This window comes from Polypterus senegalus, chromosome 11 (assembly GCF_016835505.1).
Source record: "Polypterus senegalus isolate Bchr_013 chromosome 11, ASM1683550v1, whole genome shotgun sequence".
Taxonomy (NCBI): domain Eukaryota; kingdom Metazoa; phylum Chordata; class Cladistia; order Polypteriformes; family Polypteridae; genus Polypterus; species Polypterus senegalus.
Window position 1 is genome coordinate 114,663,241 of NC_053164.1, and position 13,202 is coordinate 114,676,442.

The following is a 13,202-nucleotide window of genomic DNA, read 5'->3' on the forward strand; positions in this document are numbered from 1 at the left end:
TGTGTGCTTGGTGTATTGGGCTGGCACCCTGCCTGGGGTTTGTTCCTGCCTTGTTGGCTGGGATTGGCTCCAGCAGACCCCTATGACCCTGTTTTAGGATGTAGCGGGTTGGATAATGACTGACTGTTTTTCCCTTTTGAAACTTTAATGTAGTGTGCCGACAAATAATTAAAAAATGTGTTCGATCAATTTTAGAATACAGCATGTGGAAAGAGTAAATCTGTGTGAATACCTTCTGAATGCAGTGTATGTTTTATGTTTAAATGGACCAGAGGTGTTTCTTGTCAACTTCTATATTTCATAACATGTATGAGAAGACTCTTTTTTACAAGAATAGATATCAAAACACATCATCACATTCTGAGACAGGATGAAACCAAACCACGGTTAATCTCTGAAGCAGGGGGTGCAAGTCAGGGAAAAACTCTGGAGAAGTGGCCACTCAGTCATAGGCATCAAAAGATGCCTTAAAAATTACAATAACAGATAAAAATATTGTACTATCAATAGGTGTTTGGAACACACATAAAAACAGAACCCTTCACACTTAAAGTCTTAATGCTCCATTAAAAAGTTGCTAATTTTCTTTACACACATCACAGTGAAGCACAACCATCCTCTATTAAGTTTTGCTGTTTCTCAGTCACACTTTATGCTGAAGATTCTGACTAAATATGAAGACGCTGGTAGAAGTCTATAGTGAATATGGTAAATGAATACCATCGATTCACTGGAACTGCTTAATCCCATTCAGGGCATTAGCAACTTGAGAAAACCTTACAGCACTGGACAAATGGCAGCAATAAGCCATGAATGGTTCATCCATACAAGCAAGCAAGTGAAAAGATAAAAGGAAGGACTGGACATCTTTCTTATGCTATAGCAGTGACACCTGACAACATTTGGAACCAGTTGAGGAGATCAGAGGCACTTACCAGATAGTTAATGAAAGTGCAGCTCCTAAGTGACATGTAACACATTAAACACTCTAAAACTGTGGTTGCAAGTTGGATGTTGGAGCAGTAGCATAACAAAAGGAGATGTCAAAACTTCTAATAACATAATTAGCAGGACTGGCTTTGTTCTAGCTTGGACTGTCTGGAGGCAGTAGCAGACAGAAGGATGTTGTTGACTAAGCTGCTGGGTATTGTCAACAATGGGTCACACCTGCTATATGACATGCTGGTAAACCTGTGAAGTACCTTCATCACAAAGTGAATTTTAATTTAGATACTTTTTAACACATTATCTAGTTAGCATTTGCATTTTCTGCCATTTTACTAGGTACATATTTGCTTTATTTATTCACAGCACTGTTTGGCTTGAATGCATTTTGGCTGCTCTAATATTGCAGCTTCCTTTAGGGATCAATAAAGTATCTAGTTATCCATATATGAATGGCTTGAAGTGATGAGTAAAACAAGTTACTAAAATGTATTTTGGCTCTGCATTCATTATTTGAAGAAGCGGTATAGGACATGCACAAAAGGCATGAAATAAAAACAGAATAAAGTGGAAAGATATGAAACTAAACTTAGAAAGCACAACATAAAGCATAATGAATTGATAAGCTTCAATATTACCTAAGCCAAAAAAGAAATCTGAATTGACCCAAAAACAAAATATAAAAAATCAACACACTGTGAGACCACAGACACTGGAACTGGCCACCAGGAAGTCTTGAACATCCATAGTCGAGAGGTTTTAAGGTCATTGTGAGCTGAGTGAGAGGTGGAAGTAAATATATAATTCCTCCTATGCTCTCCCAAGTAATAAGAAATTAAGAAGTAATTCAACAAAAGTATAAATTTAGATAACACAGACAGCTTAAAAATACTATTTCTGAAAAATATTCCGGTTGTTAACGTAGTGGCCTAATATGTGTCTGCCTGCAACCGGTAGCTTCAACTGATAACTTCTTTATCACTCCTTTTCCTTGTCTATGAATTGTAATCTTTATGGGTTTGCCAATAAAAAAAGCAATTGCCATGCTAATAAAGCAATTTTAATATGTGAATCAAAAATGTCTAATATGCTTAATATGGTGGCGCAGTGCTTATCTCTTCTTCCATACAGATGTAGGAGTTTGGCACATTTTACCTTTATGTAGATGTTTTATCAGGTGTTCTGTTAATCCTTCCCCATTTCAACTATAATTTTTTTAGTCTTAATTGGTCTGGTTTGAGTAGGTTTACGCGCTCAAGGTTTGTGTTTGCCGCTGTCTGGGTAGACTGTGGATTCTTGTCATCTTGTAATAGACAAGGAAGGGAGAAAAAAATGGATGGAAGAATTGATTGTATTGTGTGAAAGTTAAGACTTTGAATCAGCAGTATATCTGAGGGAAGATGCCCTGTCTAATTCAATTCAGTTCTTTTAATTTCACATTTTCTGGGTCATTGTTATTTGGTTGATATGATTGTTTAATTGTAATTCATATCACTAAAAGAAACTGAAATGTTTTCAAAGGACTGTTCAGTCTCAGTGAGTGACAGGCTTTACAGAGGCATCCAGTTTTACAACTTTATTAATTTTTTTCCAGCATTTTTCTCATTTACTTTGTAAATCATATGTAGATGAGGGGAGTTTTTATTTAACACCTTGCACAGCATTACACAGAGAGAGACAGGAGAGAGAGAAGGGCGAGAAAGTTCCCAAAAGCACTCTTAACACAGACAGTAGCTTCTATTCAGAAATGGCACGTATAGAAACTGTTTACTTGAGGAAAAACGTCAACCTTCTCGGATCATTGTGCATTATTGTAGGCTCAATAGTAGGAAGTGGGATTTTCATTGCTCCAAAAGGTATCCTGAGAAACTCCGGTAATGTGGGCCTGTCTCTTATCATCTGGTTGGCCACAGGAATTCTTTCTACTTTTGGTAAGTAAAGGAACACTCTTCTCTGGAAAGCTTGGGTTAAGTTTCATCAGCAGACAGAAAATACAGCAAATCTGTATGATTTAAAAAACTATTTTCAAAATTATTAGAAATGAGCTATAGATTTTACTTTGTATTCAGTCAATGAAAACAGCAACCTAGATGAAAGAAACCAATAAGGATTTTTTTAAGCTTACAAAACATTATTGCTAGTGCCACCATTTTCCATTTTATTTTGATAGGGATATTGATGTTGGCAACAATGTACATAACTAGTCATGTGAATTGTTGATGATGGAACACGGGACATCATCACATCGCCATTATGAAAGGTGACAGTATGCTCAGACTGGCATTTAAACTTTGGATCATCTAAACTAAAATCTATTTTTATGAGAGAAGAGAGGGAAAGAATGACAGATGAACTTAGGAATTTGGGCTTTGCTTTTTGAAAGTGAGTTTTGGCTTTTGTTTTGTACTTTTACACTTAGTTTATTGTGTTTTCTTTGGCACTTTATCCCCTGGCCCATTTCTGACAACTGTTATTCGTTTTCCATAGGGAAAGCCCTTCTTTTTCTAGTTGATATTATAAAAAAATTCTCAGCAATGTCAGGAAAGGTCTAGGCCCTTAAGCCCTTCCTTCCTTTCACGTGTTTTTTGTCCCTGTCCCTCATGTCTAAGGCTGTTAAATGGCAAGGTTTTCCATCTAGCGGTTGCATGATGGAGAAGTTGGGAATATAAACAGAAGAGATGTGGATAATGGCTTAACCTGAGCACTTGCAGCCAAGCCTTTACAATGGCCCCTCTTGAGAGGAGCAGTTGATTTTGTATATTTGTTTAGAGTTAAAGTGTGTTTTTTCAGATTTTTGGCTTTGTTCTTCTGAATTTTGAGTTTTGCTTTTCTATTTCCTTTCTGTATTGATTTCTGTTTTAGAAATTTTGATCCATATTTTGACTATTGTTTATAAATTTATCTTTGGATATATTTAAATAAATATTCTGAAGTCATTCTGCAAGGTGAAAGCTAACAAGTAGTAAATCATCCTATAGCCTATGAAAAGTTAAATGGAAAAAATAATAACAATAAAATAATAATAATAATAGTAAAAAACTAAACATTTTTGTTCCAATTCAAGAAAATTTCTCACATGAATATTACTAAAAGAGAAAAGTTTACATTTACTTATTTGAGTTGCTATTCCTAGATAACAAAATCTAACAACTATTATCAGTTAGACAGAAGTTTGGCAAACAAAAGACTCTTCAAATGCTTCTTAAACACATTGAGGGAGTCAGAATTTAGAATAGAATTGGGTTGCTCTTTCCACCAGCCAGGAGTAAAACATTAAACGAGTTTGGACTGAGATTTGATACCATGCAGAGGTTGCACCCTTAGACTCCGTTCAACTGCAGACCAGTATGCTTGAGAAGAAGCACAGGACTTCAGAAGAGTCATCATATATTTAGGTACACAACCACAGAATACTCTGTAATAATAATAATAATAATAATAATAATAATAATAATAATAATAATAATAATAATACATTTTATTTATATAGCGCCTTTCCCATGCTCAAGGCACTTCACAGAGTCTTAGAAAAAAAACCAAAACACAGCGTATATGTAACATTGAATACAAATATTTTAGGCAAGTCACCTTTATCCAAGGCAGCTTATTTATGATACAATTGGTCAAGTGACTTGGTCATGGTCACATGGTATCAATAGCAGGATTTGGACCCACACCCTCAGGGGTGGAAGACCAGAACGTTAACCACTACACCACACTGCCTCAAAACAAACATATTGCTAATAGAAAATATAATTATCATTCTAAACAGGGAATAGATCCCTTAGGTATATCACTGCCAGTGTAAATCCTTAGTTTAGGCTTTAGGAAAGAAATAAATTCTTTATAACGGGTGTGGCATTAGGTTGTGATCAATTTTGAAAAACAGTGTGAATGATTACTTTACTTAGTTCATGGCAACAGATAAGGAATAGTGTCGTCTTGAAAGTTTAATTAATGCAGTTTATTTACTTTGTCTTACATAAAATTATGTTTTAATGGTATTTTTCAAATGAGCTTATATAAAAACAATATATTTTTCTCAATAAGTTCTCAAATAGTTCAACATCCCAAATTTCATTTGTAAACTGAGTAAAAGAATCACATAGCTATTGCAAAAAAATGTATGCAGTATTTGTATATTTATATTGGTGACAGGGTAAATCTTAATAAATAAATTAGCAAAAAAGTTTGAAATGCTACTGATTGACTTCATACTGAATTGTCAAGGGCTCCACCCTACAGCCTGTCTCACCCTTTTGACATTTTCTGATGTTCTTACAGTTCTAAATCAGTTCAACAAACACATCCTACACACTACAAATAGGTTGAGACTCATGGAACCAATTTAAAACTGGGTTATGAGAAGCAATTCTTTGTAGGCTTGACACAATAGATCTAACGAAAAATTGTCCTTGCTCCTCTGTTACAGATTTGAATTTGTAATGTTGAACACACGATAAGGCACTGACTAGTTGTTCATGGTTACTGAAACTGCATCTAACATTTTGCCACAGAAGTATACTCTATTGTCCCCTCCCTCACCCTCAACACCCTGATAACGACTACATCCTTGGGCGTGCCCACAATTTTAGTTTCGACATTTCAATCAATCACTTAACACATGTCTGTGTCATTCTTTTCTTTCCCCGCTTCTATATAAGAGGCATTCACGTCAGTAAATGTGTAACTGGTAATGAGAGGAGAGGTGATATCATGAGGAATATTTATTGTATTTTCATGCCGTAGAAACTAAGGCACTCTGTCACGCATCAATGACATTGTTTTCCATACTACTGTAATATATAGTATGCTAAACAGATCGTTGTAAATCACCTATTGACAATATTTTCTTCATGTTCACCATCCCACAGTTCTTTTGGTGGGTGTTGTTGATCACCAGCTTCTACCAACTGCCAAAGTATAAAAAGCTAAGAATGCATCTTTATACAGCCTGTGGAGGATATCATCTGTGAATTTCCTTATACAGAATTTATTAGTTCTTCCTATTAATGATATGATTGATATTAGTCTGATCTTTGAGGGATGAAATGACACACAGACACAAGCATCTGTTTAATGGTACTATAAAGTACTGTTTATTATCTCTTTAAGAAAGGATACTAATCAACTCCCCCTGTTTGGCCACAGGAGACACTGCTATACATCTTCAAGGGGATCACTGTCTGACATGTTCATTGCACCTCCTTTAAGCTCCCTTCAGTGTACATGGCTGTGTCCTTCCCCAGTGAGTCTCATCTGACCCTGTGGAGTCCCACACAGGGGCAGGTCTAGTATGAAACTAATGAAGTTTAAGCTTCAGGGCCCCTAATCCAGTGGGGTACCAGAAGACTTTTGTTGCTGGTTGCAAAGGGGCCCCCATAACAATTTAAGCTTCAGGGCACCAAAAATGTAGATGCACCACAAGTTCCATCTGCCTGTTCTCTTACAAGTTAGATCACTATAAAATTTTAATTTTAGAGTGTCCTTACATTTTCACTTATTTTCTCAGAAGATGCTTTTTTCCTATGTGACTGACAAAAGAGGTCAACATAATCGAGTAAACATCAGTCTGGGGGAATACTTGGAAGCAAGTGTTACATAACAAGGTTCCAAAATTGATCATCACAGGCAAAGATCTCAGAACAAAAAATAACTGAGTTACAATTCTAGATTATAAAATCTTACAGCTATTATCAGTTAGACAGATGTTTGGCAAACAAAAGACTATTCAAATTTTTCTTAAACACATTGAGGGAGTCAGAATTTAGAATTGAGTTGGGCTGCTCGTTTCACCAGCCAGGAGCAAAACATCAAATGTTTGGACTGAGATTTAATACCATGCAGAGGTTGCACCATTAGATGTCGTTCAACAGCAGATCAGTGTGGTTGAGAAGAAGCACAGGACCTCAGAAGAGTCATCATATATTTAGGTACACACCCATTGAATACTCTGTAGGCAAGCTTAAAGGTGTTGGACTTAATATGTTCTGATACAGGAAGCCAGAGGAGTGACATATCCTGAGTATATCAAGCACTCTGTTCTATAGAAGGAGGGAAGAAGTCTTGGTTCAAGAGAGCACATTCTAGTGTTTTGAAAAGACTTAAGATAGATCGAGAATTGGTATCCTGAGATGAAGAGGTCATCTCTACAGCCTGTCTCACCCTTTTGACATTTTCTGTTTGAGCAATGTAGGAAAAGTGCCTGTGCAGAGTGAGGTTTTGATAACGTGTGTAATTGCAGAAATGAGTAAGAGAGAGATATCCTGGAGGACATGTGAGAAGATGGGCTTAGGTGGACAGGTAGTGTGGTGACTAAAGAGGAGATTGTAAACATCAGTGGTGGAGAGAGGAGAAAAAGAGAAGGTTGTGGTGTGTTCAGGAGCAGGCTGGTTGGAGGTAGTGATGAGAATTGACTTCCTATGACAGGTTCCTTTTCCTGAAAAAATTCATCAACAGTGAAAAAGGTTGAGGGTCAAGGTGGTGGAGGGTTGTGGAGAAAAGTGAAAGCAAAGACTAAGCCACAATGTTTTAAAGGGTCATTATTGTCCTTGTTGGATTTCAGTTTTGATAACTTTAAGCAGAGTGCAGCTTCTTTCTGTTCCTGTATTTAATTTATAAAGGAAGGATGGAGGTTACCAAACATTGGCAACTGTGTTTTAGTATTAAAAATTGTTAAAAATTCACCTTTGTTCCTCATTGCATATTTTTCTGCCTTAGTCTGCCAGTTTCTAACACTGTTTAAAACGAATTTACGTAAAACAAGTTAATCAAAACTAAAAATCTTATACCGTTGGAGGACTGGACCTGAGAGAGAGAGAGAGACGCTGTGTAGGCTCTTGTCGGTGGAATGGGTGAAAAAGACAGCTCTCAGTCCTGGTATGTGGGTATGGAACAGTCTCAATCTTAGCATGGATCTGCTCAAAGAGGTGTTTAGGTGAGAGTGAGTTGTTCCCTTGGAGTAAAAATGAGCAGTGGAAGAGACACTGAAGAGGAGAACAGAGGTGGGAAAGACAGGAGAGCAAGTGATGAAACATGGCTAAGCATGGTGAGCTGGGTTCGGCCACTGTGTAACCAAGTGTTAATTTAAGTCCCACTTTTTACACATTTTTTTGCTTTTTTGTTACTTTACATACCACCTGACAGCTGTTTGTGTAGTACACAGATTGAGGACTGTTGCTCTTGTGTATAGCTACATTGATATTCAACTACTTTTAAACAACAACTGAAGCAGATTTCAGTTACCTATATGTTTATTTAAAAATAAGTCAATTTAAATACAATCTTTAAAACTGGAATAGAATTTTTCTCTAATGTTAACCTCACTAGGGTCATGGTCCTCAATTTAATAAACGCTCTACCTTTGAAAATGAATCACGTAAGTTAACTTTGACCGTCTTACTTTAAGTACTGTGGCAGTAGGGGGCGCTAGTGCTCCCTTGAACCCTCAGGGATGACTCCAAACCCTTTTATTGTTTTTCACCGTGCACAAAGCACCTTCCACACTACTCATAAACTACTTTAAACAAACTCCAACACAATAAACACTCCTCCTCGCCCAGACACTTGCTCCTCTACCTCCCAGCTCAGCTCAGTGTGTGGACTGAGGCACCGTCCTTTTATAGCCCCTGACCCGGAGGTGTTTCTGTCCCATCAGTCCATAGTTCCTAATTCCTTCCGGGTCAGGGCAATCAGTCCTTTTATTCAACCCGGGAGCACGACATTTCTTCCCGTCATGTGACCGTGACGTACTCTCGGGTCATACGGCATCACAGGGCACATAAGCCCCCCAACAGCGACTCCTGGTGGTCCCCAAGGTATCCAGCAAGGCTGTGTATAAACACTACAAAGTCCATAAGGCCCTGCTGGACCTCGGGGCACGATCCACCTGTCGGGAGAGCTCCTCCTGACGGCCTGGGGATGCGGACCGGCATGGGAAGCCGGCAGTCCTCCACAGTACATATCAGGAAATGACAGCATTTACAGATGTACTTATGTATGCTTGTACTCTATAGGCTTTTGTAAGTAAATCAAATTTAGGCCAGATGGAAGTAGCTGGGTAGATTTGGAAGACAGAATGAATAAAATGTTCTAAAACAGCAGAGTGACTGCAGTAGGAAGGAAAGTACTGACTTCATAAGTTGTTGTTTTTGGTGACCTGTATGATATCATATCACACTGTTCTGAGTACAGTTTAAATTAATCAAACTTAAATACTCTCAAGAGCATTTTCAGGAATGTTTATTATATAAAAAATCAATCTATGCTTGTAGCTGTCAATTAAAATAAATCTTATAATAAGGTACTCTATATTCCAGCTTTAGGAGTAAAGGAATATTTGAACTAGTTAAATTTTTATTGTTGTAATCTGAGATTTTGACCAGATTGGCTAATGCTTGTATTCTGAGTGTGGTGGATTTGTGTTTTTCTGCATACACTCTGCTTTTCCATATTTATTCTTTCACAATTTTATTCATTGTATTTTTATTAATAATTTAAGATTTACAAGCCATGCTCTACATAAAATTGACTCAATACATCTACTATAGAAACATCTCATAAATAACATCAAAAATAGCTCATAAGACAGAAGCCACACTGGTGCAAAGTGCTTCTGTGTTCTCACAAAAGTTAGTTTGAGTCTATTATTGTCACAAGACAATTTATAGTTTTGGCAAGTTCTGCTACCTGCTGTTTCATGACTCATCTCTCAAGAGTAAACAATTGATAATATTTTGTTTAGTTTAAAAGATGATTGTAAAAATTGCCATATTTAGATCATTTAAAATAAACCACTGTTGAAAATTCCAAGAAGTAATAAAATCATGAATCCTTTAAAATAATTAGATTTTTGCAGTAAAATTATATTGTATTTTTTTTATTCTAGAATCTCAGAAGACAGATATTGGCCATTATTAACCCATCTGTTTTACTAACCTGCTAATCACCCATTTAAGTATTGTGGGGGCTTTGGTATTGATTTTTTGTTAAATGTTGTCACAAATGTAAAAACATTACAATGTAAAAAATGTTAATATAATTGACAGAGAAAATTAGAAGAAACCAGTCAATAAAGCACATTTGCTTGGTTAATAGTTTATATGCCCCAAAATGATACAGCAATTTCTTTTTTGAAAATGATTAGCGTATGTGCTTCAACAACATGACCTATTAGTTTGTTTTATATTTGTGAATATTTTTACCTTTCATTTACAGTTATGTCCTATGCTTGGTTTCTAGGAGCGCTCTGCTTTGCTGAGTTAGGCACATGCATTAAGAAGTCTGGTGCACATTACATTTATATTCTGGAAACCTTGGGACCCATGCCAGCATTTCTTCGTCTCTGGGCACAATTTATTCTTATTCGGTAAGTTTTTTGTGAGTTGAGCATGAAGATAATATATTCTTTATTGTTTATTCCTAATGATTAAGATTTGGCAAGTTCTAATTTCAAGAAAGACCAATAAACTGATATCTTCATCAACACAAAGGATTAGATTGTATCTGTGGAGAAAGGGTGCTGGTACTCCATCTATGGAGAGGAATGATCGATGCTTACCACCTGATTTATATCTGGGGTACGAAATGAATAAATAATACTCCGTACTCTCATTAACATTTAGAAAACGAGCTCTTTATGTTGTATTTTTACTGTACATGAGAAAACTAGTGTGAGTGATTGTTGACATTGGCAAAGTGATTAGTAAAATAAAATTTGTAATTTGGTGTAATCACACCTTGTATTTTTTCTTTTAGAAGATTGCTTGTGAGGATTCCTCAGACATATTTTTTTTCATGTGGATATATGCTGACATATACTACAAAGCAAAACAGAACACTTGTAATTTGTTCTGTAACTATTACTCAACGATAAAGAGTTTTTCACCATTAGAATCTCATCTATAAAAAAAAATTATAATGCTCACTGGAACAGATACTTTGAACCTCTCAGTCATTCTTCAGAATTGTCTTTGAAATACAGTGGAACCTTGGGTCACGACCGTAATTCATTCCAAAACTCTGGTCGTAACCCGATTTGGTCGTGACCCATAGTAATTTCCCCCATAGGATTGTATGTAAATACAATTAAAACTAGAATTACCAGAGCCAACGAAAACAATTGTAGATCCGTCCCACCTTAAAACACTTCGCACCTCTCCGTCAGTGTCTTTTGTCCTCTAAATGTGTGGATAAGCAGCAAACAGTCTACTATCACATCCCCCACAGGCGCACAGTTTTCTCTGCTCAAGTCTGTTTACCTGCGTGTCAGCTGCTTGGAGTTGTATAGAGTGAGAAGTCAAGCAAAATGACACCTTTTATAAATATTATATCGTTATTTGGAACACTTGAATTTCATTTGTGTTCCATGTCTACATATATCTATGTGCACACATCATTAAAAAAGAAATGTTTTTCATGTTTTAGTCATAATTGACAAAATGTAGACATGAAGCATATAATGTGTGAAGCCTGAAGTCCAAATATCAAAGAAACACTTTCACAAAAGTTACAAATATAACAGAACAAATGTGCTTTTATTCAAAAATATAACTGCAGAAAAACAACCCGTGTTAGAGTGCAATATTGACACGCATTTGCTAGGAGCGCTTCGCTGGTGCAATGTTATCAGTTCTTGACTGGTAATTTAAACTTTACGGGTTTGATCCCAGACAAGTCTGTTTTAAGAAGTGAGCTACACGTATTCTTACTATTTTAGAATAAAAACATACATTTGATTCCAGTCTGTAACAGCCGGTGTAATTTATGATACTTTCAAAGGTTATCTTTTTTTTTTATTCTCTCATCATTAAAGTGTTGGTGACAAAATCATTTCCATTGCTGAGTCTCTGTTTGCAGTAGGAGGAACATAAACATGAAATAACTCATTTCCCTGGGCAAATAACGTGGATTAATTCCAACTGCCAGAATTCTAATGTCTGAATGAAATACTGTAGTTGTATTCCCCTTTTACACCGTTGCTCATTTACATTTACATAGATCCATAAAGCACTGGGTCTCTTTCTGCTTGAATATTGTGAAATCAGTCCTGCATCAAAATAGTGCTGAATTCTTTAATATAAAGTGTCAATCACATATTTCTAATGAGAACAATGTTACTTCTGTAGCAGTCTGGGATTTAGCTACTGTAAATAAATGCATTGCAGCTTGTTAGTCTAAGGGGAATGCAGTCACTTTGTGTAATAATGCAGCAGTTTTGTTTCTTATCTCCCAGTTGCTGTATGAACTTTGAACACTTTATGAATAGTTACTGTGCAAAGAAGAGGAATTAAGAAAAGAGATTTAGAAGAAAAGCTGCATTGTCTTCCTTCCTAACATTAAATCATTTGTTGTCCTTTGAACAATCTAGGCCTGCTTCCACATCCGTGGTGGCTTTGGCATTTGGCCGGTACATTGTTGAACCTTTCTACAGCCCCTGCTCAGCACCCAAATTACTTGTTAAAATTGTCAGCATAATTGGAGTCTGTAAGTAGTCATTTGCATCTTTATAAAAAATTAATACTAAAAAATATCTGTTATAATATCTTATTATTTTTATGTACAATTATGTTGTAAAAACACAAATGACAAAAGAGAAGGAGTTTGTGCTCTATTTGCACACTTCATTTATTGCCCTGAACTCAACAGAAATGTAAGAAAATTATTAAAGCAGTCTTTGTGGTTATAGTTGCTCCAGAGAGCTGTTAGTCCTGAAAAAGTACTACATCAGAGTCAGATCTCTGTCCTTGTCCACAGTAGGTCTCAGAAGACAACTCATTAGTATTCGACCCATCATGCTCTTAACCTAACACCTTAATGACCTTCTTAATAGCTTTTGCACACCATGTAGATGTGGACAATGACAAGTGAACAACAACTCTAAAATCCTTCTTATAATATGTAGTAATTTGCTCCAACATTTTTGCTTCCTACTTGCAACACTTTACATTTATTTATATTAAATTTCATCTGAGTAAATCTCTCCAAATCTGAAATTTGTCCAGATCCTTCTGAGAAGATTTTGTTGACTCTCGGGTATCTTACTGTACATTTCACATACCAGTAGTTTAGTGTCATTGGCAAACCTAAGCATCTCATTAGTTACCTTTTTATGTAGATAAATTATATAATTTAAAAGAATATTGGCTCTTTGCAGTAGCACCCTTCTTCTACTGTATTAGATAAGTTATCCATTAAAGTACACACACACAAAAACATCACTTCTCCTGAAATTAATGGAAGATGAAAGCAGTTATATA

At 36.1% G+C, this 13,202-nt stretch overlaps 1 protein-coding gene across 1 annotated transcript in view; it reads left to right on the plus strand.

The window, feature by feature from the left end:
- The first annotated feature begins 12,280 nt into the window (after window positions 1–12,280).
- Window positions 12,281–13,202, plus strand: part of LOC120539456 (cystine/glutamate transporter-like) — a 39,320-nt gene continuing 38,398 nt past the window's right edge. The window contains exon 1 of the mRNA XM_039769530.1: window positions 12,281–12,429. The gene's annotated coding sequence lies outside the window, so the exon portion shown is untranslated. The remainder of the gene's footprint in view (window positions 12,430–13,202) is intronic.